This window comes from Scyliorhinus canicula, chromosome 6, assembly GCF_902713615.1.
Source record: "Scyliorhinus canicula chromosome 6, sScyCan1.1, whole genome shotgun sequence".
NCBI classification, from domain to species: Eukaryota; Metazoa; Chordata; class Chondrichthyes; order Carcharhiniformes; family Scyliorhinidae; genus Scyliorhinus; species Scyliorhinus canicula.
The window spans coordinates 200,175,777-200,203,112 of NC_052151.1; the positions used below are offsets into that span (position 1 = coordinate 200,175,777).

The 27,336-nt window shown below is 51.5% G+C and overlaps 1 pseudogene; it reads left to right on the plus strand.

Moving 5' to 3' along the window:
* Positions 1-21,562: 21,562 nt before the first annotated feature.
* Positions 21,563-26,474, plus strand: LOC119967977 (annotated as a pseudogene).
* The last annotated feature ends 862 nt before the right edge of the window (positions 26,475-27,336 follow it).

Sequence of the window (27,336 nt, forward strand, 5' to 3'; positions counted from 1 at the left end):
TTTCAGTAAAGCGTTTGATAAGGTTCCCCACGGTCGGCTATTGCAGAAAATACGGAGGCTGGGGATTGAGGGTGATTTAGAGATGTGGATCAGAAATTGGCTAGTTGAAAGAAGACAGAGAGTGGTAGTTGATGGGAAATGTTCAGAATGGAGTTCAGTTACGAGTGGCGTACCACAAGGATCTGTTCTGGGGCCGTTGCTGTTTGTCATTTTTATAAATGACCTAGAGGAGGGCGCAGAAGGATGGGTGAGTAAATTTGCAGACGACACTAAAGTCGGTGGAGTTGTAGACAGTGCGGAAGGATGTTGCAGGTTACAGAGTGACATAGATAAGCTGCAGAGCTGGGCTGAGAGGTGGCAAATGGAGTTTAATGTGGAGAAGTGTGAGGTGATTCACTTTGGAAAGAATAACAGGAATGCGGAATATTTGGCTAATGGTAAAATTCTTGGTAGTGTGGATGAGCAGAGGGATCTCGGTGTCCATGTACATAGATCCCTGAAAGTTGCCACCCAGGTTGATAGGGTTGTGAAGAAGGCCTATGGTGTGTTGGCCTTTATTGGTAGAGGGATTGAGTTCCGGAGCCATGAGGTCATGTTGCAGTTGTACAAAACTCTAGTACGGCCGCATTTGGAGTATTGCGTACAGTTCTGGTCGCCTCATTATAGGAAGGACGTGGAAGCTTTGGAACGGGTGCAGAGGAGATTTACCAGGATGTTGCCTGGTATGGAGGGGAAATCTTATGAGGAAAGGCTGATGGACTTGAGGTTGTTTTCGTTAGAGAGAAGAAGGTTAAGAGGTGACTTAATAGAGGCATACAAAATGATCAGAGGGTTAGATAGGGTGGACAGCGAGAGCCTTCTCCCGCGGATGGAGGTGGCTAGCACGAGGGGACATAGCCTTAAATTGAGGGGTAATAGATATAGGACAGAGGTCAGAGGTGGGTTTTTTACGCAAAGAGTGGTGAGGCCGTGGAATGCCCTACCTGCAACAGTAGTGAACTCGCCAACATTGAGGGCATTTAAAAGTTTATTGGATAAGCATATGGATGATAAGGGCATAGTGTAGGTTAGATGGCCTTTAGTTTTTTTTTCCATGTCGGTGCAACATCGAGGGCCGAAGGGCCTGTACTGCGCTGTATCGTTCTATGTTCTATGTTCTACAGGGATCGTAAGAGCACTCACAATTACACACTTACAATTACACGCTCTCACACTTAAAATTACACACTCACATACTCACAATTGCATACATACACACAATGGCACAGACAGCAGCACACATACACTCACAGTTACACACATAATTGCATGTTCACACATGATGAAACCACCAATTTAATCGACTTACTTCAGAGCCAGCCTGTTACCCGTTGATGAACTCTTAGTGAACTCAGGCTGACGCTGGACAAGGGTATTTATACAGCAGCACTAGGGGGAGGAGTCGTGGGCGAAGCCAAGGGTGGAGCCCAGTACAAGTTCCTGAGTACTCCCAGAGCTACTCCCCCTAGTGGTAGGATAGCGCTACTGCGCTTACAAAGACAGTGCGAATTATCATATATACATCTATATTACATTCACAACACACAGACACACATATGGTGACATACAGGCACAGACCCATGCACACAAACACACACACAAACATCCATAGAATCCCAAAGCACAGAATGAGGCCATTCAGCTCACTGAGTTTGCACCGACCCTCTGAAAGAGCGCTCGCACTCTAACCAGATTCCCACCCTACCCCTGCAACCCCATAACCTCACCTAACCCAAACCTCCCTGGATGCTAAGGGGCAATTTAGCATGGCCAATCCGCCTAACCTGCACATCTTTGGACTGTGGGAGGAAACCGGAGCACCCGGAGGAAACCCACGCAGACACGTGGAGAATATGCAGACTCCGCACGGACAGTGACCCAATGTCAGAATGGGCGGCACGGTGGTCAGCATTGTGGTTTCACCCAAGGGTCCCAAGTTTGATTCCCGGCTTGGGTCACTGTCTGTGCGGAGTCTGCACGTTCTCCCCGTGTCTGCGTGGGTTTCCTCCGGGTGCTCCGGTTTCCTCCCACAGTCCAAAGATGTGCCGGTTAGGTGGATTGGCCATGTTAAATTTCCAGTTAGTGTCCACGAAAAAAAGGATAGGTGGGGGTTGCAGGGTTACAGGGATAGGGTGGAGGTGTGGGCTTAGGTAGTGTGGTCTTTCCAGGGGCCGGTGCAGACTCGATGGGCCAAATGGCCTCCTTCTGCACAGTAAATTCTATGATTCTATGAACCTGGCATTGTCAGATAGCAGTGCTAACCACTGTGCTACCGTGCCGACATTCACACACAAACATTCACAAATACACTCACACGTACATATATCCTCTCAAACGCACACATAATGACACACACAATCACTCACACTCATAGTGACACGCACCCTTTCACACACACATTCACAAACACAGGGCCAGACTCCCTGAATCTGGGGCTGTGCGGAGGATCCGTGGCGTTTTCACGCTGTGACCAGTGAAGGGTTTGCAGCCGTGCCGCACAAAACGTCCGGCCTCCATGAAATAAACAGCCCAGGAGAGGGGCTGGGGTCCCTGACCGCGCATACGCACGGCGACAACCTGCAGCGGTCCCTCCGTACAACATGGTGCCAGCCGTGCGCGGACTCGATCTGCCAGCTTGTGCCCCCTTGGACACCCCATCGCCATCCCCCACCCGTCGCCCCAGCCCTCCTGGATGTCCCCCCCCCCCCCCCCCCGGCCAGCAGCGTGGCTCCCCCCCCCCCCCCCGCCCTCGACAGTGCCAGCTGGGCACAGTCCCCAGCCGCCATGACGGGTTCCCGCATGGCTGGGTCCACACTCCCCCCGCGCCGTGGTGAACTCGGCTATTCGGGGGCAGAGCATCGGGGGAGGGCCTTCAGGTGACGTCCTCAGGCCGTCCCAACGGCACGCGGCGCGATGGCGCAGTTTTGGTGGGGGAGCCGCTTGCAAAATCTGCGTAAAACAGGTGCCGCCGTAAAATGGGATTCTCCCCCCCCCCCCCCCCCCCCCCCCCCGATCGCCGGTTACAAAATAGGCGTTGGTAAACGGAGAATTTCGCCACAAACTCACCATCTCACGTACATACACACAATGACACAGGATCATACCCACACAGTGACATACAGGCACACGCATCCTTACAAACATGCACGTACACTCAATTCACACTCACACACTCATACATATATACGTGTGCATACACACACTCACTCACTCACACACTGACATATAGACACAAACCCAAACACACAGACAGATATACACACATCACACCTACTCACTCACACATCCATACTGTCTCACTCTCAATCACACACATTCACAAACCCACACTCATCAACTCACACACTTAGGCCACACTTGGAGTATAGTGTTCAATTCTGGCCGCCACACTGCCAGAAGGATGTGGAGGCTTTAGAGAGGGTGCAGAAGAGATTTACCAGGATGTTGCCTGGTATGGAGGGCATTAGCTATGAGGAGCGGTTGAATAAACTCGATTTGTTCTCACTGGAACGATGGAGGTTGAGGGGCGACCTGATAGAGGTCTACAAAATTATGAGGGACATGGGCAGAGTGGATAGTCAGAGGCTTTTCCCCAGGGTAGAGGGGTCAATTACTAGGGGGCATAGGTTTACGGTGCGGGGGGCAAGGTTTAGTGGAGATGTACGAGGCAAGTTTTTTACACAGAGGGTAGAAGGTGCCTGGAACTCGCTGCCGGAGGAGGTGGTGGAAGCAGGGACGATAGTAACATTTAAGGGGCATCTTGACAAATACATGAATAGGATGGGAACAGAGGGATACGGACCCAGGAAGTGAAGAAGATTTTAGTTTAGTCGGGCAGCATGGTCGGCACGGGTTTGGAGGGCCGAAGGGCCTGTTCCTGTGCTGTACTTTTCTCTGTTCTTTGTTCTAACACCGTCCGGACCGGCCAGCAGTGCCGAATAAAACTGCACAACCTCCTCAGCACTGGCCGCTACACCTGTATCCCTACCCCCCACCCCAACCCGGAGGACAGCCGAACCCCCACCCTGCCCCACATGTCGGCACCCATACCGGCCAGAGGGCACTGGACGTGGTTGGCAGCCCGGAGGAACGGGAGATCGCCGAGGTGGAGTTCAGCCGCGGGCGAGAAAGTGAGACCCTGTCAGTTGCAGTTCCCTGCGACACGTGTCAAACAACCCCCCCACCCCACCGCCACATCACCCTCACCCCCACCCCCCCACATTCCCTCCGGCTGCAGTCTAATCGTGCGTCTTGTCCTGTATCTTGTAGTACCTGCTGGTGATGGGACGGGTCTGTCTGGCGTCCCGCCCCCACAGCCAGTACCACAGCCGGAGCCCCCCCCCCCTCCCCGGATGGCAGAGCACTGACAGGGAGAGCAGCTGCGACACCAGCCCCCTGCCCCGAGACTCAGGACACCCCGGAGCTCGGGTCAGAGTACGATACCGATTCCCCGTCACAGCTGTCCCCAGCACCCTCCACCATCCCAGGGCACGTTAGTGAAGAGGCTCCTGGGACACGATCTGGTGCTCACCACACAGTCGGTCTGGTGCAGCAGGTGGAGGTAGGAACAGCCGAGGGGGGCCGGACAGTCGGAGGGCAGGCCGATCCCAGGGTCTAGCTGCCGTCCAGACGGATCTCGAGCTTCTGGAACAAACGGTCCCATCCATAGTGGAGATGCAGTCACAGAGCCAGGGGCTACATGAGGGGTTGTTTGCGAGTATCCAGTACCTGGAGGAGCAGTTGGAGGAGTCCATCCGTGTGCAGCACCAGGAGGTGGTGTCAACATGACCATGCGTGCCACCCAGGCCAACACTGCACGGGTGGCGTCCGCTGTGGAGGCATTGGGGGGGCGACGGATTCGGCTATGGATCAGCATATCCAAGGCCTGGGGCACTCTGTGTCGGCACTGGCCGAGGCCCAGGACAGGGCTGCCCTCTCACAGGCAGCAATGTGCTACAGACACCTGGACATTGCAGCAGCGCTCCTCAGCATGACCCAGTCACAGCAGCTGGGAACGTTAGCGGCATTGCCCAGGCGCTGGCCGGCGTGGCACAGACCCAGAGGAGATGGCGCAGTCACTGGCTGATGTGGCACAGACCGACATGGTGGCAGCACAGTCGCAGCGTGATGTGACACAGTCCCAGTCGGAGATGGTCCACTCCCTATGTTCCATGGCTGCGAGCATGCAGAACCTGGTCGAGGTGGCAATGGGCCTCCAGGACTGGCAGCGCCAGGTAGCGGGGGAGCCTCAGGGGACAGCTGCGTTTGCATGTCTGTCCCATGGAGTAGCCCAGGGGGCCATCGGGCACTCTGAAGGAGGTGGAGGTGCTGGGGCCCAGGCCGGTGACTCCCACAGGGGAGGTGCCGGAACACTGCAGCACCCAAGACTCCCCCCCCCCCCCCCCCCCCCCCCAAACTCCTGTCCCTGGTGCGTCTGGTGGGCAGTGGGCAGAACAGGGCGGCACCGCACCACCCAGGACGCACGAGCGGCAGCAGCAGGCCTGGGTGCTGTAGGAGACGCCCGCCAACGGGGACCCAGGCCGTAGGGCGGGAATCACAGCAGGCCGCCTCCACTCCTGCCACAAAATGTAGCATTGGGACCCATAAAGCTAGAAAGGTAGTCATCATCACCCTCCATCCCGCTGTTACTGCCACCCCAGGGCCTCCACCCTGTAGTGCGGCCGGTATGGATCAAAGAGCAGGTTGCAGGCGAGGGGGTGGCCGGGGTGGGGTGGGGGGGGGGGGGGGGGGGGGCGTATGGCGGCAGAATGGGGTGTCTGTGCCCCTGGCCAGTGCTTCCCCCCCCCACCCCCCGCCCCCAGTCCTGTGAACCTGTGGGCGATCAGAGCATCCCGTGTGCGTTGGCCCTGGCGCACACGACGTGCGGCCTACCCGTGCCTGCCTGAGATCCATGTCCTGTAGATCCTCACCCTCCTCCGCATCCTCCTCGTGGACGAGGCCCAGCATTCATCTTGCTCCTCCAGCACGTCGACCCTCTGCTGTGCGGTGTTGTGGAGGACGCAGCAGTCCACCACGATGTGGGCGACCCTCTCAGTATCATACTGGAGGGCCCGCCCGCAGCGGCCCAGGCAACTGAACCGCATCGTCAGGAGGCCAAAGCATCGCTCGATCACACCGCTGGTCACTACGTGCGCGTTGCAGCGTCGGGTCTCCACGTCGGTCCCTGGTCTCCGGATAGGCATCATCAGCCGTGACCACAGTGGATAACCCCTGTCGCCCAGGTGCCAACCCCCCAGCTGGAGGCAACGACGTCTCAAACATGTCAGGAATCAAGGGCAGCACGGTGGCGCAGCGGGTTAGCACTGCTGCCTCACAGCGCCGAGGTGCCAGATTCGATCTCGGCTCTGGGTCACTGTCCGTGTGGAGTTTGCACATTCTCCCCGTGTCTGCGTGGGTTTCGCCCCAAAGGTGTGCAGGGTAGGTGGATTGGCCACGATAAATTGCCCCTCAATTGAAAAAAAAAAATGAATTGGGTACTCTAAATTTAAAACAGGTCAGGAATCGTCGAGTGTGCCAGGATGAAGACGTCATGCACACTGCCCGGGTATCGAGTGCAGTGTATGATGTGCATCTGATGGTCACATATCAGCTGCACGTTCATCGAATGGAACGCCTTTCGGTTCGTGTCGAGCAGCCTGTTATCTGCAGGAGCCTGTAGGGGGACACGAATCCCGTCAATCACCCCCTGGACCCGGGGCATCTGGGTGATTGATTTGTTTTATTGTCACACGTACCGAAGTGCAGTGAAAAGTATTTTTCTGCGGCCGAGGGAACCTACACAGTACGTACATAGTAGACACAAGAATAATCAACAGAGTACATTGACAAATGGTACATTGACAACCAGTGATTGGTTACAGTACGGAACAAGGGGCCAAACAAAGCAAATACATGAACAAGAGCAGCATAGGGCGTCGTGAATAGTGTTCTTACAGGGAAGAGATCAGTCCGAGGGGGAGTCATTGAGGAGTCTTGTAGCTGTGGGGAAGAAGCTGTTCCCATGTCTGGATGTGCGAGTCTTCAGACTTCTGTACCTTCTGCCTGATGGAAGGGTCTGGAAGAAGGCAATGCCTGAGTGGGAGGGGTCTCTGATAATGCTGTCTGCCTTCCTGAGGCAGTGGGAGGTGTAGACAGAATCAATGTGAGGGTGGGAAGCTTGTGTGATGCGCTGGGCTGAGTTCACCACACTCTGCAGTTTCTTGCGATCTTGAACCGAGCAGTTGCCATACCAAACTGTGATGCAGCCGGATAGGATGCTCCCTATCGCACATCTGGAAAGGTTTGTGAGAGTCGTGCAGATATGCTGAATTTCTTTAGCTTCTGTAAGAAGTAGAGATGTTGTTCGGTTTTCTTGACTGCTGCATCAATGTGAGTGACCAGGACAGACTGTCGGTGATGGTGACCCCCAGGAACTTAAAGCTATCGACCATCTCCACTTCAGAGCCATTGATGCAGACGGGAGTGTGTGTCGTGCCGCGCTTCCTGAAGTCGATGATCAGTTCCTTGGTCTTTCCAACATTTGGAGAGAGGTCGTTTTCGGTACACCATGCAACCAAGTGGTTTATCTCCCTCCAGTAGTCTGATTTGTCGTTGTTTGAGATACGGCCCACCACAGTCGTATCATCCACAAACTTATAGATTGAGTTGGAGTTAAATCTTGCCACACAGTAACGGGTGTATAGGGAGTACAGTAGAGGACTGAGCACACATCCTTGCGGGGCTGTGGTGTTGAGGACTATTGTGGAGGCGTTGCTGTTGCCTATCCTGACAGATTGCGGTCTGTTGGTGAGAAAGTCAAGGATCCAGCTGCAATGGGAGGGGTCAAGCCCAAGGTTGCAGAGTTTGGTTATTAGTCTTGTTGGGATAATGGTGTTGAAGGCTGAGCTGTAGTCTATGAACAGCAGTCTTACATAGGTGTCCTTGTTGTTGAGGTGTTCGAGTGTTGATTGCAGAGCCAGGGAGATAGTATCTGCTGTAGACTGGTTGTGGTGATAGGCAAACTGCAATGGATCGAGACCCTCTGGGAGGCTGGCGTTGATCTGTCTCATGACTAGCCGGTCAAAGCACTTCATTTTAACAGACGTTAGGGCCACCGGTCGGTAGCCGTTGAGGCACGCTACCTTGTTCTTCTTTGGTACTGGTATTATGGTGGTCTTCTTGAAGGAGGTGGGAACCTCAGAGCGGGGGAGAGGTGGTGAATATATCTGCGAATACACTCGCCAGCTGGTCTGCACAGGCTCTGAGTGCTCGCCCAGAGACCCCGTCAGGGCCCGTCACTTTCTGCAGATTCACTTTCAAGAAGGCAGCTCTTACCTCTGAGGCTGTAATAGTGGGTATGGTCATTGTCTTGTTCTGCTCCTGGCGTAGCATAAGCGGCTTCCTTCATGTGCACTCTGACAAAGGAAGGTTCAGACGTGGAGATAACTTCATCACGTTTATTAAACTATTTACAATTCTCCTACTCGGATTCGCCTCTACTGCTGATCCTTCTATAGCTACTCAGACTGACGAACCAGTCTGCTACAATCCACGTGGTGGGTGTGATATTGAATCAACTCTGTGTCTGTACTCACTGAGTGTCTCCACTGGAAAGAGGAAGATCATGTGTGCTGTGTCCTTTATATATGGGTTGGTGTAATGCCCCCCTGTGGTAGTGCCACCTCTGTGTGTATCGTGAATGCCCATTGGTCGTGTCCTATCTTACTGACCTATTGGTTGAGTGTCTGTGTGTCATGTCTCTGGTGCTCTCTCTAGTGTCTCGCTAGTCTACGTGTATTTACATTAACCCCTTGTGTATTTACAGTGATGCATATCACCACAGGTGTGTCCAGGGCTGTTGGGGCGGGTGGCACTGATACATTGGTTGACTGCTCAAAGCGGGTATAGAACTTGTTCAGACCATCAGGTAGGGATGCTCCAGCCCCAGATATTCCTCCAGGCCTTGCTTTATAGCCTGTGATCTTGTATACGCCCTGCCATAGTCGTTGTGGGTTAGTGTCATTGGCCTGGGACTCTAGTTTGATGCGGTATTGTCTTTTTACATCCCTGATGGCTTTCCTTATGTCGTACCTGGATTTCTTATATAGGTCGGGGTCGTCAGACTTGACCACCTCCGTCTGGGACTTCAGCAGGGAGTGAACCTTTTGGTTGAGCCAGGGTTTCCGATTGGGGAATACACAGTCCTCGACACACTTACTGATGAAGTCTGTGACGGTGGTTGCGTACTCGTCCCAGTTAGCTGCTGCGGCTTTGAATATGGACCAGTCCACAGTCTCCAGGCAGTCGCGGAGTATATCCTCAGATTCCTCGGACCACCACTGCACGGTTTTCTTGACTGGCTCAGCACGCTTGAGTTGCTGTTTGTAAACCAGAAGTAGGAATACCGACTTGTGGTCAGATTTGCCAAAGTGAAGTCGCTAAATGGAGCGGTAGGCACCTTTGATCCTCGTGTAGCAGTGGTCCAGGGTGTTTGCACCTCTGGTGGAGCAGGAGGTATGTTGACAGAGTTTGGGTAGGACCTTCCTGAGGTTGGCCTGGTTGAAGTCTCCAGCCACGATTGTCAGGGCTTCAGGGTGATTTGTTTCTTGGTTGTTGATAGCGGAATGTCGTTTGTCAAGTGCTTTCCACACTTCTGCCTGGGGTGGGATGTGGACTGCTGTGATGAGTACAGAGGTGAATTCACGTGGGAGGTAGAAATGGTGGCACTTCACGGTTAGGTATTCTAGGCCTGGGGAGCAATGGCCCATTCGGGACACCACATCCGAGCACCAGGAGGTGCTGATCAGGAGGCAAACATCCCCGCCTTTCGACTTGCCTGAGGCCTTTGTGCGGTCCATTCGGCGGATTGAAAAACCTTTGGGTTGGATGGCACAGTGAGTGAGCCATGTCTCGGTGAAGCAGAGCACACAGCAGTTTCTCACTTCACTCTGGGAGGTGAGTCTAGCATTGAGGTCGTCCAGCTTGTTCTCAATCGCTTGGATGTTCGCCAGGAGTACGTTGGGGAGAGGAGTCTTGAAGCAAGGCCCTGCGCCCCCGCGGCCTAGTCACATTGAGGATGGCCTTGTTGGGGGTCTGGAAAGGATCCGCCTTTTACCTTTTCTTCCTCCAGGTGCTTCAGGATGATGAACAGGCTGAACACCATGTGGTTGGGTCAGGACACGTGGTCGGAGTCTGAGGGAGCAGCCATGTGGTCGGACTCCGGTTTGGGCCCAGTCAGGCCTACACCGGGGAAAGGATTCAGCGGCGAACCCCACTGCCTGGGCACGCTGGTGGGCTCAGTCCACGTTGAAATGGATGTATTGATCCGCCTGGGCATATAGGGCCTCCGTGACGGCACGGACTCACCTGTGCACTGAGCTCTGTGAGATCCCGGACAGGTCATCACTCAGTGCCTGGATGGACTCCGTGGCATAAACGTTCAGTTACCTTAACGGCCACCGGGAGTGGGTGTCCTCGCCCATTCCCCCGCGGTGCCAGGTGTGCCATGATCTGGCTGATATGTCGCTCTGTCCCCCTGCTCAGCCGGAATCTCCGGCGGCATGCTTGGTCCGGCAAGTCCTCGAATGACGGGCGCTGCCGGTACACACAAGCCTCACGCAGCGTCTCCTGTGCACCTCCTCCTCCTCGGCCTGTTGGACGGCCGGCTCTCCATCCTGGGTGGCTGCCACCTGCCCCTCTGCTGCCCACTTCACTGCTGCAGCTTCCTCCTCCTCGAGCAGCTCCAGCTCGTAAAGCCGCAGGGCATCCCCCAGGGCTGCGGTGACGAGGAGGAAGCCCACCATTGCTGGTTGAATTCCAGTGTCCATTGTCTGCAGGGGGTGAAAGGCTGGCATGTTAGCCCCGTGCTACCCCCGTGCCCAACCAGGTCCACTGGCTACATGGTGGCCCCGGTTCGCTCTGCTGGCTCTGCCCCCGCATGTTCCCCTCCACCCAGCTCAGCACAACTGGCCCCAATGGTGGCCGGCACCGTGTGGGCCTCTAGCACCTGTCCCTGCTGCCGGGGGTACTATCGGCTGACACTGCCTTTGCCAGGGGTATACTTAGCGGCCACTGCCAGGCCCCCCCGTAGGGGCTACAGTGGGTGTTGCCCTGGGTGGGCCAACGGCGGGTGGTGGCCAGGTTGGGGGGGAGGGGGGGGGGGGGGAGTATGGCAGAGGGTTGGGTGCGGGTTTGCAGGGGTGGGGCACCCATACGGCCATTGTCACTTTGCAGAACCAGGGTCCATGGTGGGTCGTGAGTGGGGTGCGCCGCAAGATGGCTGCAAGCAGTCCGCGGCAATGGGGGTCTGTGCCTGCACACCACCCCAGTCCCACGGGTAGAATTAGAATTAGAATTTACAGTGCAGAAGGAGGCCATTCGGCCCATCGAGTCTGCACCGGCTCATGGAAAGAGCACCCTACCCAAGGTTAACACCTCCACCCTATCCCCATAACCCAGTAACCCCACCCAACACTAAGGGTAATTTTGGACACTAAGGGCAATTTAGCATGGCCAATCCACCTAACCCGCACATCTTTGGACTGTGGGAGGAAACCGGAGCACCCGGAGGAAACCCACGCAGACACGGGGAGAACGTGCAGACTCCGCACAGACAGTGACCCAAGCCGGTATCGAACCTGGGACCCTGGAGCTGTGAAGCAATTGTGCTATCCACTATGCTACCGTGCTGCCCTAAGTAGGGGTAGGGGGGGATCACCCCAGACACTCGGCCTGTACGCCCGTCACCCATCCCCTTCCCTGGCCCTGGATGCCCCCCCCCCGGCCCGATCAGTGTCTGATCCGGCAGCCCTCGGTCGCGCCTCTCTGTGTCCTACCTCCTCTCCCTTCCTCATCAGCCACGGCCCCGGGTTCACAACTTTTGACAGGACAAGTGAACCGCGCCGTTAGTGACTCACCCGATCGGAGGAGGAGAATCGCGGAGGCCCCGGAGAATACCGGGTTAGCCGTTAATTACATGTAAACGGTAATGTACGTGCGTTGCAGACCGCATTGACGCCGCTGTCGACGTGACAGAGAACCTACCTCTGACATCTGTCCTATATCTATCTCCCCTCAATTTAAAGCTATGTCTCCTCATGCTAGCCATCACCATCCGAGGAAAAAGGCTCTCAATGTCCACTCTATCTAACCCTCTGATCATCTTGTACGCCTCAATTAAGTCACCTCTTAACCTTTTTCTCTCTAACGAAAACAGCCTCAGGTCCCTCAGCCTTCCCTCATAAGATCTTCCCTCCATACCAGGCAACATCCTGGTAAATCTCCTCTGTACCCGTTCCAAAGCTTCCACGTCCTTCCTATAATGAGGCGACCAGAACTGTACGCAATACTCCAAATGCGGCCGTACCAGAGTTTGGTACAGCTGCAACATGACCTCATGGCTCTGGAACTCAATCCCTCTACCAATAAAGGCCAACACACCATAGGCCTTCTTCACAACCCTATCAACCTGGGTGGCAACTTTCAGGGATCTATGTACATGGACACCGAGATCCCTCTGCTCATCCACACTACCAAGAATTTTACCATTAGCCAAATATTCCGCATTCCTGTTATTCTTTCCAAAGTGAATCACCTCACACTTCTCCACATTAAACTCCATTTGCCACCTCTCAGCCCAGCTCTGCAGCTTATCTATGTCCCTCTGTAACCTGCAACATCCTTCCGCACTGTCTACAACTCCACCGACTTTAGTGTCGTCTGAAAATTTACTCACCCATCCTTCTGCGCCCTCCTCTAGGTCATTTATAAAAATGACAAACAGCAACGGCCCCAGAACAGATCCTTGTGGTACGCCACTCGTAACTGAACTTCATTCTGAACATTTCCCATCAACTACCACTCTTCTTTCAACTAGCCAATTTCTGATCCACATCTCTAAATCACCCTCAATCCCCAGCCTCCGTATTTTCTGCAATAGCCAACCGTGGGGAACCTTATCAAACGCTTTACTGAAATCCATATACACCACATCAACTGCTCTACCCTCGTCTACCTGTTCAGTCACCTTCTCAAAGAACTCAATAAGGTTTGTGAGGCATGACCTACCCTTCACAAAACCATGCTGACTATCCCTAATCATATTATTCCTATCTAGATGATTATAAATCGTATCTTTTATAATCCTCTCCAAGACTTTACCCACCACAGACGTTAGGCTCACCGGCCTATAGTTACCGGGGTTATCTCTACTCCCCTTCTTGAACAAAGGGACCACATTTGCTATCCTCCAGTCCTCTGGCACTATTCCTGTAGCCAATGATGACCTAAAAATCAAAGCCAAAGGCTCAGCAATCTCTCCCTGGCTTTAGCACGTCTCCTATCTCCTCAGCCTCCACACACAACTTCCCACCACTGTCCTTGACTGGCCCTACTCTTACCCTAGTCATTCTTTTATTCCTGACATACCTATAGAAAGCTTTTGGGTTTTCCTTGATCCTACCTGCCAAATACTTCTCATGTCCCCTCCTTGCTCGTCTTAGCTCTCTCTTTAGATCCTTCCTCGCTTCCTTGTAACTATCAAGCGCCCCAACTGAAACTTCACGCCTCATCTTGGGGCAGCAGGGTAGCATGGTGGTTAGCATAAATGCTTCACAGCTCCAGGGTCCCAGGTTCGATTCCCGGCTGGGTCACTGTCTGTGTGGAGTCTGCACGTCCTCCCCCTATGTGCGTGGGTTTCCTCCGGGTGCTCCAGTTTCCTCCCACAGTCCAAAGATGTGCGGGTTAGGTGGATTGGCCATGCTAAATTGCCCGTAGTGTCCTAATAAAAGTAAGGTTAAGGGGGGGGGGGGGGTTGTTGGGTTACGGGTATAGGGTGGATACGTGGGTTTGAGTAGGGTGATCATGGCTCGGCACAACATTGAGGGCTGAAGGGCCTGTTCTGTGCTGTACTGTTCTATGTTCTATGTTCTATCTTCACATAGGCCTCCTTCTTCCTCTTAACAAGAGATTCCACTTCTTTGGTAAACCACGGTTCCCTCGCTCGACCCCTTCCTCCCTGCCTGACTGGTACGTACTTATCAAGAACATGCAATAGCTGTTCCTTGAACAAGCTCCACATATCCAGTGTGCCCAACCCTTGCAGCCTACTTCTCCAACCAACACATCCTAAGTCATGTCTAATGGCATCATAATTGCCCTTCCCCCAGCTATAACTCTTGCCCTGCGGGGTATACTTATCCCTTTCCATCACTAACGTAAAGGTCACCGAATTGTGGTCACTGTTCCCAAAGTGCTCACCTACCTCCAGATCTAACACCTGGCCCGGTTCATTACCCAAAACCAAATCCAATGTGGCCTCGCCTCTTGTTGGCCTGTCAACATATTGTGTCAGGAAACCCTCCTGCACACATTGTACAAAGAACGACCCATCTAATGTACTCGAACTATATCTTTTCCAGTCAATATTTGGAAAGTTAAAGTCTCCCATAACAACTACCCTGTTACTTTCGCTCTTTTCTAGAATCATCTTCGCCATCCTTTCCTCTACATCCCTAGAACTATTAGGTGGCCTATAGAAAACTCCCAACAGGGTGACCTCTCCTTTCCTGTTTCTAACATCAGCCCATACTACCTCGGAAGAAGAGTCCCCATCTAGCATCCTTTCCGTGAAGGAGATACTGTACAAAACCAAGGTGAAATTTGGGCTGCTGTGGGTTACGTATAAGGGTCAGCACCACTATTTCGAGGAACCAGAAGAGGCGATGGACTTCGTTAAGAAGCAAGGGCTGCCCCTGAGCTGAGGACGGTTGGACTCACGGTAGAGCTTTTAAGTATATGTGGTGTCTCTCCCGTTTGGGTGGGAGACGGGCTGGCGCCGAGGCTGAGAGCCCCAGACTAGCTGAGTGGGGCTAGTCAACGGAAGCCGAGGTGGGTGGTGTCTATATAGTTAGATTAGAGCAGGGGTTAGGTGATAGGATGGTGTTGCTAGGGGGGAGGGGGGGAGTTGTTCTGCTGACGGGGATGGAAACAGGGCATGGTAACAGTGAGGAAGTCAAGGGTGTAGCCGGTCAGGAGGCTGGCCAGAGAAAGCGTGACACAAGGCTGGGGGGCTGGCCAAGGAAAGGGGATGGCTGATCGGCAAAGGGGGGGGGGGGAAGTGCCCTCCAACCAGGCTGATCACCTGGAATGTTAGAGGGTTAAACGGGCCAGTGAAGAGGGCGCGTGTGTTTGCGCATCTGCGGGTTATGAAGGCGGATACAGTCTTGCTGCAGAAGACGCACCTGAAAGTGGCAGACCAGGTTAGGTGAAGGAAGGGCTGGGTCAGTCAGGTCTTTCATTCGGGGCTTGATTCTAAGACGAGGGGGGGTTGCGATCCTGATTAATAAAAGGGTACAATTTGAGGCGGAGGGCACGGTCGTGGATGGGGGTGGCAGGTTCGCTATGGTGAGGGGTAAGCTCGAAGGGGTGAGAGTAGTCCTGGTCAGTGTGTATGCCCCTAATTGGGACGATGCGGATTTTATTATAAAGATCCCAGACTTGGACGCGCGTAAGCTGATCATGGGCGGGGACTTTAATACAGTCCTGGACCCGAGCCTGGACCGGTCATGTTCAAGAACGGGCAGGTTGCCAGCGATGGCAAAGGAACTGAGAGGGTTCATGGAGCAAATGGGGGGAGCAGATCCGTGGAGATTTAGCTTGCCAACGGCAAGGGAGTTCTTGTACTACTCCCACGTCCACAAAGTGTATTCCCGAATTGACTACTTTGTTGTGAGTAGGGACCTGCTGGCCGGAATGGTGGGGGCAGAGTACTCGGCAATTGCCATAGCGGACCATGCTCCGCACTGGGTAGACCTGCAGATTTGTAAGGACAGCTTTCAGCGCCCACCATGGAGGCTGGAAGTTGGACTACTCGCGGCCGAGTCGGTGTGTGAGAGGCTGAGGAAATGCATGCAGAATTACCTGCAGGTGAATGATACTGGAGAAGTCTCGGCAGCGATACTCTGGGAGGCACCGAAGGCAGTGGTGAGAGGGGAGCTGATTTCAATCCGGGCGGACAGGGACAGGACAGATAGGCAGAGACGGACCGACTGATTAAGGAAATTCTACGGACGGACAGGAGTTACGCGGAATCCCCGAGGCCAGAGTTACTCAGGAAACGACAGAGGCTGCAGGCCGAATCTGGGGTGCTGACTCCAAGCAAGGCTGTAGAGCAGCTTAGAAAGGTAAAAGGCACGATTTATGAGCATGGGGAGAAGACCAGAGGAGAATGCTTGTGCAGCAACTGAGGAAGAGGGAAGCGGCTAGGGAAATAGGGAGGCTAGTGGATGGGGAAGGTAATCTAGTGGGTGCAACAGCAGGGCTGAACAAGGTCTTTAGGGACTGTTATAGGAAGCTGTACACTTCGGAACCAACCGGGGGACCGGGGGCGGGGGGGGGGGGGGGGGGGGGAGATGAGGCGATTCCTGGACGGACTGACCTTTCCAAGAGTGGGGAGGGGGTTGGTGGACAGATGGGGGCCCTGTTCAGGGTCGAAGAGGTATTGGGGGACCTGAAGGTCATGCAGTCGGGTAAAGCCAAGTTACTGGCGACCAGAATTGAGGACTGTGTTGGACCTCAAAGGTAGTGATCTCCGATTACTGCCAGCACCACGTGCTAGTCAGTGTAGAAATGACAGGATATATCGGGTGAATACGTGGCTGAAGAGATGATGTGAGGGGGAGGGTTTTCGATTCCTGCGGCAATGGGACTGGCTCTGGAGGAGGTGGGACCTGTGCAAACTGGACGGGTTACACCTGGGCAGGACTGGAATTGATGTCCTGGGGAGACTATTTGCCAGAATGGTCAGGGAGGGTTTAAACTAAAATGGCAGGAGGAGGGGAGACTATGCAAAGAGTCAGAGGAGGAGGAAATAAGGACAAAAACAAATGACAGAAAGGGGAATAAGAAAAGTGACAGACAGATAAACCAAGGGCCAGATTCAAACAGTCACAGTGAAAAATATTAGGAGCGAGGCAAATAATGTTAATGCCTGTGTGTGTAAATAAATAGTATTGACTTTGAACTAACTAACTGGTGTATTGAGTCTTTGGTCAGTATTCGGGTTTGAACCTTGTGGAGGTATCGAGAGATACCTGGCGACTCTCAATCAAACATAATTAGGATTAAGAAGGCGACCATATTGACTGCCATATTTAGAACCAGATAATATAGCAACAGTTGCTTGCTATCAGATTATATCCGATTCTCTAGGACCGTTCTTTCCTGGTCTTTGTTACTAGCAATTATAGCCCTTACATATTATATACCACAAAAAGTATAATTGATGAAAGTTGTAAAGACATATCCACCTTGCCCAATACTGACCAATCAGCTCTCTCCCTCACAGCCTCTGCTGCAGCAGGGCAAGACCCCTCTATGGAGATTTAAAATGTTACAGAGCAAGGAGAAAAAGCCTCTTCCCTATCTGCATAAAATTCCCACTCGGCTCCATATTCCCAATGCCCACATTCAGTCTGGCTGTGTCTCACTGAGGGTGCGTGTTCCTTCCCACCGCTCGTGCATCAAGGTTTTGTTGGGGCTGCATGGTGGCGCAGTGCTTAGCACTGCTGCCTCACGGTGCCGAGGTCCCAGGTTCGATCCCAGTCCCGGGTCACTGTCCGTGTGGAGTTTGCACATTCTCCTCGTGTCTGCATGGGTCTCAACCCAGAGATGTCCAGGGTAGGTGTGCTGGCCACTCTAAATTGCCCCTTAAGTGGAAAAATATAATTGGGTATGATGTGTTGGGCAGGCTGGGTCTACGTGGACTGTGTTTGATGCAGTGTAGAGACAGACAGGCTTCCAACACTTGATGAGATGCACACCTAACTATAATACATGCTTAACTGTGGGATGACACTAAGCTGACTTGACTGGAGACCTGAGGCTAGCCTGACCAGACTAACTGACTACCACATGGTGTTTGTACTAGCTGCTGCTCACGAGCTCTGACTGTCTCAGAGGCTGGATCCCGAGAGAGCGGGAAAACTGGTGCCCTCTGTGGCTTTATAGTGGTCGTGTCCTGTCTGGTGATTGGCTGCTGTATTCTGTGTGCTCACTGGTCATCCTGTGTGTCAATCACTGCCTGTCTGCACTCCATCATATACATGGATGTACATTATGACATCTCCCCCCCCCCTTTTATTATCTAAAAAAAATGTGTTCAGGTCAATAAATAATTAATATGTGTGCAGGAACTTGACTATATACAGAACATGCTAACGTATATACATGGGAAGGTGTCCAGTTCATATAGAGGGCAGATAACACATGAGAACAACGATATGTACAGATGTGTGAACGATGAGATAACAAGGTACGGCAACAGTCAGTCTATAAATTTAGTCTCTGTGGCGGGCGACGAATTCTGGTTGACCGCCTCAAGGGTGGGTCAGGGGCAGCCTGCACCTGAACGGGCGGGACTGCCTCCAATGCGGTGGTCGTAGAGGCCGGTAGAATGACTGGCAGATCGGTGGCCTCGTGGAACGGTGCGTCCTGAGGAAGCAGCGTGTGAGGGTTAGGTGGATTGGCCATGCTAAATTGCCCGTAGTGTAAGGTTAATGGGGGGATTGTTGGGTAACGGGTATAGGGTGGATACATGGGTTTGAGTAGGGTGATCATTGCTCGGCACAACATCGAGGGCCGAAGGGCCTGTTCTGTGCTGTACTGTTCTATGACGGTCGGGTGGCGGGCATGGAAGTCTGCGCAGTGCCCGCCTGTTGCGCCGGAGAAAAGAGCCATCAGGCATGCGGACAAGGAACGATCTCGGGGCCACTTGCTTGACCACCACAGCTGTGGCACCAGCCACCGTCAGGCAACTGAACACAAACTCGGTCAGCAGGGACCAGCTAGGGGAGATCTGTGGCGTGGGCATCGTACGCTGACTTGCATTGGGCCCGAGACTGCTATATCCTCTGTATGACCGGGAAGTTGTCACGGTCCGGAATGTGGATGGCTGGAACCGTCGTTCGCACTGTGCAGTTCATGAGGAGCTGCGCTGGGGACAGCCCAGTGGACAGAGGGGTCGCTCTGTAGGCCAACAGCGCCAGGTTGAAATCGGAACCCGAGTCAGCAGCCTTGCACAATAATCTTTATACGATGTGGACCCCTTCTTCGGCCTTCCCATTCGACTGGGGGTAGTGGGGGCTGGATGTGACGTGCCGAAAGTTGTACAGCCGGGCAAAATCTGACCACTCCTGACTGAAAAAACAGGGGCCGTTGTCACTCATCACCATGAGTGGTGTGGTGATGTTCATCACTGTAAATACACAAGGGGTTAATGTACATACATGTAGAATAGTTAGACACTAAAGGGAGCACCAGAGACATCATACACACACACTCAACCAATACATCAGTTAGATAGGACACGACCAATGGGCATTCACGATACACACAGGTGACACAACCACAGGAGGGCATTACACCAACTCGTATATAAAGGACACCACACACATGATCTGCCTCTTTCCAGTGGAGACAGTCAGAGAGTACAGAGACAAGGTTGATTCAATATCATTCCCACCACGTGGCGAGTAGCAATCTGGTTAGTCAGTCTGAGGAGCTATAGGAGGATTTACAGTAGTGTCGAACCCAAGTTATAGAAGTGTATATAGTTTAATAAACGTGTTGGAGTTATCTTCACGTCTGATCCTTCCTTTGTCGAGTGCACCACGAGGAAGCCGCTTATGCTACACCTGGGGCATAACAAGATATAGTACCAGGAGTGAATGATTTCAATCCGTATAGACATACCTCAGCGTGCAGTGACGACCAGCTGCAATACCCAGGCAAGATGTTCGATTTCCCGGTTCCGCCGCCGCTCCAGTGCCACGGCGATCTCCGCGAAAACTGGCGGGCGCTCCGGCAAAGGCTCGAACTCTTCCTGGTGGCAGCCGGCCTACAAGATGTGGCCGATGCTGAAAAGACAGAGCTGCTGCTCACCATCGCCTGTGCCAGAGCAGAAGAAATCTTTCAAAAATTACAGTTCTCCAGAAGGACAAAAAGGAGCAACTTCCAGGCAGTCCTGGACAAATTCGGCGAATTCTGTGAACAAAACTCCCTCCAACCGGCAAAGGAAGGTAAGAAAATCCTTTCCACTTACCACGAGGCCGAGATACCGGAGCAGAGAACGATTTTCATCGGCGGCCATCTTGGTGCAGGAGCTGCCGAACGGGAGGGCCCGTTTGCGCATGCGCGGGATCAGGCACATGCGCAATGGCAAATACGGCCCGCCGCCCAGGAACAGCAATGCGCGCATGCCCGAACGCTTCCTGCGTCTGACGTCACATGCGTCATGACGCCAGAGGGCCCGGACCACGCCCATTTAAAGGGGAAACGTCCCAAATCGAAAAACAGCTCTCTTAAAGCGGCGAAACGACCACCTTTAACCTGTAATGACTGCACAACGCCTCAATTTGAACAACAACATGAAACTTACCTCCAAGGAACCCTGCAACAAGCCCAAATCGATGATTCCGACATGGAAAACTTCTAGACTGACCTGTTTATTTTTTCTGGACCTCGCAAGCCCCATTCCAGCTCCGACGCAGACCATAACGACATGGTCCTCGAAGACGATGACGATCCTTTCACCTTGGGAGGCTACCCCCGTACTGAAACCAACAGCCAGACCACGGTTCAAGCCCACAGAGAGTGGCCTGCTGCCACACAGAGTGTGGACCACTAAGGGCTCCCGATGCTACGAAAGAAGACACGCAAGATTCCACACCGCAGTCATTGCCTGAACAAGAAGTGACTCCAGTGTCACACGCCTCCACAGTGTGTTTGTGGACAGACTCCACAATTGCAGAAACGCAAGACTCCAGAGTACAGTCCTTGCACAAACAGGAAGTGACTCCAGTGTCACACGCCTCCACAGCGAGCTCGTGGACAGACTCCACGATTGCAGACACGCACGACTCCAGTGTGCAGTCCTTGCACACACAAGACGTGACTACAGTGTCGTCAGCCTCCACAGCGAGCACGTGGACAGCCTCCACGTCAGAAATAACGCAAGACTTCAACGCGCAGTCCTCCTTGCAGGCACAAGCGAATGAGGTTCTAGCAACGTCTTCTGACCAGCTCGCAGCTGACGATGCAAGTCTGCCATGCTCCAGCAAACAGCAGGAGGACCATGACAGCCCACCACACACCGACGCACAGCAGGACGACAATGACGGTCCATCGTGCTCCAGTGCAGAACAAGGCGACGGTGACGATCCCAGCCCAACTGCCGATCAACAGCAAAAGAATGACGGTCCACCCACATTGTTTGCGCTGCTAGATGACGACACTGACAACTTACCCAACCCAAGTACGCAGCTACTGAGGCTCTATCCACGGTACACGAAACTCTGGACGAGGAGCGCCAACGAACCAACGATGACTCGGTCAACACAAACTTGACTCGAGACAGGGAGCGCCGCAACCTCGGCGACGGCACGCTCAAGGTGAGAGCAGATGCCACAACGCTCACTAACACGAGTAACTGTGTGACGGCCTCGTATCATCCATCGAGTGTGAAAACATGAGTGCCATGGTAGCTACTCCTTGCAATATGAACTGTACTAATGGAACACTGACCCCGCGTGTTGTTGACCTTTTCACACACAATGAAGCTGATGAAATAAAAGACACAAAAGATAAGTTTAAAAGTAAACTATTTTGCAAGAAGGTTGAGAGGCTGTTTGATCCAGAGTACAAGGACCCAGACTCCCCAGCAAGTGCTGATACATTGTACAGAGGTAGCCTATGTAAGAAACTTCTTACCAAAGAAACTGAGAAAATGCTTACTTGTACTCCTCTGAAAATAAATATCGATCGTCGAAAAAATATAATATATTTGTACATTAGAGATAAAAGCTGGGATGTGCACGAGTGCATTAATAGTCTTTATGTAGTCTTGAAGTCTTGGCAAGATGTGTACTTGCGTTTATGGGGAACTATAAACTGTTGGGAGTTTTCTATAGGCCACCTAATAGTTCTAGGGATGTAGAGGAAAGGATGGCGAAGATGATTCTGGAAAAGAGCGAAAGTAACAGGGTAGTTGTTATGGGAGACTTTAACTTTCCAAATATTGACTGGAAAAGATATAGTTCGAGTACATTGGATGGGTCGTTCTTTGTACAATGTGTGCAGGAGGGTTTCCTGACACAATATGTTGACAGGCCAACAAGAGGCAAGGCCACATTGGATTTGGTTTTGGGTAATGAACCAGGCCAGGTGTTAGATCTGGAGGTAGGTGAGCACTTTGGAGACAGTGACCACAATTCGGTGACCTTTAAGTTAGTGATGGAAAGGGATAAGTATACCCCGCAGGGCAAGAGTTATAGCTGGGGGAAGGGCAATTATGATGCCATTAGACATGACTTAGGATGTGTTGGTTGGAGAAGTAGGCTGCAAGGGTTGGGCACACTGGATATGTGGAGCTTGTTCAAGGAACAGCTATTGCATGTTCTTGATAAGTACGTACCAGTCAGGCAGGGAGGAAGGGGTCGAGCGAGGGAATCGTGGTTTACCAAAGAAGTGGAATCTCTTGTTAAGAGGAAGAAGGAGGCCTATGTGAAGATGAGGCATGAAGTTTCAGTTGGGGCGCTTGATAGTTACAAGGAAGCGAGGAAGGATCTAAAGAGAGAGCTGAGACGAGCAAGGAGGGGACATGAGAAGTCTTTGGCAGGTAGGATCAAGGAAAACCCAAAAGCTTTCTATAGGTATGTCAGGAATAAAAGAATGACTAGGGTAAGAGTAGGGCCAGTCAAAGACAGTGGTGGGAAGTTGTGTGTGGAGGCTGAGGAGATAAGCGAGATACTAAATGAATACTTTTCGTCAGTATTCACTCAAGAAAAAGATAATATTGTGGAGGAGAATGCTGAGACCCAGGCTATTAGAATAGATGGCATTGAGGTGCGTAGGGAAGAAGTGTTGGCAATTCTGGACAAGGTGAAAATAGATAAGTCCCCGGGGCCGGATGGGATTTATCCTAGGATTCTCTGGGAAGCCAGGGAAGAGATTGCTGAGCCTTTGGCTTTGATTTTTAGGTCATCATTGGCTACGGGAATAGTGCCAGAGGACTGGAGGATAGCAAATGTGGTCCCTTTGTTCAAGAAGGGGAGTAGAGATAACCCCGGTAACTATAGGCCGGTGAGCCTAACGTCTGTGGTGGGTAAGGTCTTGGAGAGGATTATAAAAGATACGATTTATAATCATCTAGATAGGAATTATATGATTAGGGATAGTCAGCATGGTTTTGTGAAGGGTAGGTCATGACTCACAAACCTTATCGAGTTCTTTGAGAAGGTGACTGAACAGGTAGACGAGGGTAGAGCAGTTGATGTGGTGTATATGGATTTCAGTAAAGCGTTTGATAAGGTTCCCCACGGTCGGCTATTGCAGAAAATACGGAGGCTGGGGATTGAGGGTGATTTAGAGATGTGGATCAGAAATTGGCTAGTTGAAAGAAGACAGAGAGTGGTAGTTGATGGGAAATGTTCAGAATGGAGTTCAGTTACGAGTGGCGTACCACAAGGATCTGTTCTGGGGCCGTTGCTGTTTGTCATTTTTATAAATGACCTAGAGGAGGGCGCAGAAGGGTGGGTGAGTAAATTTGCAGACGACACTAAAGTCGGTGGAGTTGTAGACAGTGCGGAAGGATGTTGCAGGTTACAGAGGGACATAGATAAGCTGCAGAGCTGGGCTGAGAGGTGGCAAATGGAGTTTAATGTGGAGAAGTGTGAGGTGATTCACTTTGGAAAGAATAACAGGAATGCGGAATATTTGGCTAATGGTAAAATTCTTGTAGTGTGGATGAGCAGAGGGATCTCGGTGTCCATGTACATAGATCCCTGAAAGTTGCCACCCAGGTTGATAGGGTTGTGAAGAAGGCCTATGGTGTGTTGGCCTTTATTGGTAGAGGGATTGAGTTCCGGAGCCATGAGGTCATGTTGCAGTTGTACAAAACTCTAGTACGGCCGCATTTGGAGTATTGCGTACAGTTCTGGTCGCCTCATTATAGGAAGGACGTGGAAGCTTTGGAACGGGTGCAGAGGAGATTTACCAGGATGATGCCTGGTGTGGAGGGAAAATCTTATGAGGAAAGGCTGATGGACTTGAGGTTGTTTTCGTTAGAGAGAAGAAGGTTAAGAGGTGACTTAATAGAGGCATACAAAATGATCAGAGGGTTAGATAGGGTGGACAGCGAGAGCCTTCTCCCGCGGATGGAGGTGGCTAGCACGAGGGGACATAGCCTTAAATTGAGGGGTAATAGATATAGGACAGAGGTCAGAGGTGGGTTTTTTATGCAAAGAGTGGTGAGGCCGTGGAATGCCCTACCTGCAACAGTAGTGAACTCGCCAACATTGAGGGCATTTAAAAATTTATTGGATAAGCATATGGATGATCAGGGCATAGTGTAGGTTAGATGGCCTTTAGTTTTTTTTCCATGTCGGTGCAACATCGAGGGCCGAAGGGCCTGTACTGCGCTGTATCGTTCTATGTTCTATGTATAAGTTGGTTGCCCTCACAAAATGTAAAAAGATTTTCCAATGCACTGACCTCTCCCAAGTTAGTATCACCCAGAACAAGTAATGTCTCTTTCCATAAACAACCAGCTGCCCACTCCTGGCATTGGGTTCTACCCTTGCTGCAAGCAGAAAGTTCTACGGTTTGATCCTCTTCAGGCAAGCACAGGTTGTAAAGTGCGGGATCGTGTTGTCAAATTTGCCAATCAGCTTCAAAATGGCAATGTTACTTCAGTACCAGTCAGTCAATTGTACTGTGATCTCTTGCAGCACAAGAATGTTGTCTGTGTGCCATTCTGTAACACGGAGGAAAGTCATGCAAACACACATCTTTCTCCAGAACAGGAGCTTGATTTTGACATCTTAGCTGAACCTAATTCATTGAACGGATAGAAAATCGGAGATGTCACAACTTTTTCACTTTTGCAAAACTGGAGTTTGCAGCTGAAACAGCAAGCGATGTGTTCTGAAGATGAAGAGTATACCACAGGTTCAGAGGTACCTGAGGATGAAGTGGGAGATGAAAAAGAGCAATGTGAAAGTAAAGGTTCATCAAATGCCATCAACCGCTCTCCATGTTCAGATATCAGACAAAACTCTTCGATGGAACTGGCAGGGACACCCTCAAAAAACGATCGGCATTCACTGATGGACAAAGATAGTTCACTGTGTCAATTCAGTTTCTCAGATTTGACATCAAAATCTCCAACACAAAGTAAACAGTGTATGACTGAAGGCTCAAACAATGACACCTGTGAATTCAGTCAGCAAGATGATGGATTGAATTTTACAATAGGATGTTGCCATGGAATATCTACTCTCTCAAAAGATAGAAGTGTATGTTCATTGACCAACAAAGATCCTACTCCGTGTCACCCTGATTATCCAGATGAAAAATCTAATCAACAAAATCTGACTACATTATCAGAACAATGCAGGGGTACCAATTCAGGGATGGCTAGTAGTAATAAAAACTAGGAGCAGGAGTAGGCCATCTGGCCCCTCGAGCCTGCTCCGCCATTCAATGAGATCATGGCTGATCTTTTGTGGACTCAGCTCTACTTTCCAGCCCGAACACCATAACCCTTAATCCCTTTATTCTTCAATCGATCTTTATCTTAAAAACATTTAATGAAGGAGCCTCAACTGCTTCACTGGGCAAGGAATTCCATAGGTTCACAAGCCTTTGGGTGAAGAAGTTCCTCCTAAACTCAGTCCTAAATCTACTTCCCCTTATTTTGAGGCTATGCCCCCTAGTTCTGCTTTCACCCGCCAGTGGAAACAACCTGCCCGCATCTATCCTATCTGTTCCCTTCATAATTTTAAATGTTTCTATAAGATCCCCCCTCATCCTTCTAAATTCCAATGAGTACAGTCCCAGTCTACTCAACCTCTCCTCATAATCCAACCCCTTCAGCTCTGGGATTAACCTAGTGAATCTCCTCTGCACACCCTCCAGCGCCAGTACGTCCTTTCTCAAATGAGGAGACCAAAACTGAACACAATACTCCAGGTGTGGCCTCACTAACACCTTATACAATTGCAACATAACCTCCCTAGTCTTAAACTCCATCCCTCTAGCAATGAAGGACAAAATTCCATTTGCCTTCTTAATCACCTGTTGCACTTGTAAACCAACTTTCTGTGACTCATGCACCAGCACACCCTGGTCTCTCTGGGTATAATGCTGCATGTCAATCTGATGTTACAGCTTGTGAATTCATCTGTCCAGAAATAAGTATATCTGACACATTTGGAGATTCTGAGGATAGTACTAGTACAACAGAATCACGTGAAGAAATGTTAGTGGATAAATGTCAATGTAATTTTCACGGTGACACTAAAATGTGCGGGAGGGTGCGCCATGAGGAGGATACAGAGCTGCTTCAGTGTGATCTGGACAAGCAGAAAAAAGAGAAGTGATCTCTTCGAGATGTATCTCCTTTCACTGTGTGTTTTCACAAAAGCGGGTGGGACAGCACCCGCTCAATGCGATCTAACCAGGACGCTCAAAGAGAGAATGATCAACTAAGAATGGTTGAACTAATTGGACATCTGACAGAAATAAGATTTGGAGACAAAATTGATCGCTATCACAGGCATCGTAAGAAAAAAAAAGAGACTTCATCACAGTCTGTGAAGTGATTTGACCACTTCTTGGTTCCTGTGGCACAGGGACAATGCTGGGGTTCACAAGGATATGCCACCATCAAAATCATCAAATTCACCAATCCACCAAGAGAGGCATTTGACCTCGTTGTTTGATTTTTTTTTTGGACTCACACATATAATTTAGACTTATTGTTTAATCACTGTTTTCCTGACTTGGATATACCTTAACTTATCTACCTGTTTTGTGTTAAATTTTCTTACTGTACAGAGAAATGTAACATGTAAAAAAGGGGGATGTGGTGATGTTCATCACTGTAAATACACAAGGGCAGCACGGTAGCATGGTGGTTAGCATAAATGCTTCACAGCTCCAGGGTCCCAGGTTCGATTCCCGGCTGGGTCACTGTCTGTGTGGAGTCTGCACGTCCTCCCCGTGTGTGCGTGGGTTTCCTCCGGGTGCTCCGGTTTCCTCCCACAGTCCAAAGATGTGCGGGTTAGGTGGATTGACCATGCTAAATTGCCCGTAGTGTCCTAAAATGTAAGGTTAAGGGGGGGGGGGGGGGGTTGTTGGGTTACGGGTATAGGGTGGATACGTGGGTTTGAATAGGGTGATCATGGCTCGGCACAGCATCGAGGGCCGAAGGGCCTGTTCTGTGCTCTACTGTTCTATGTT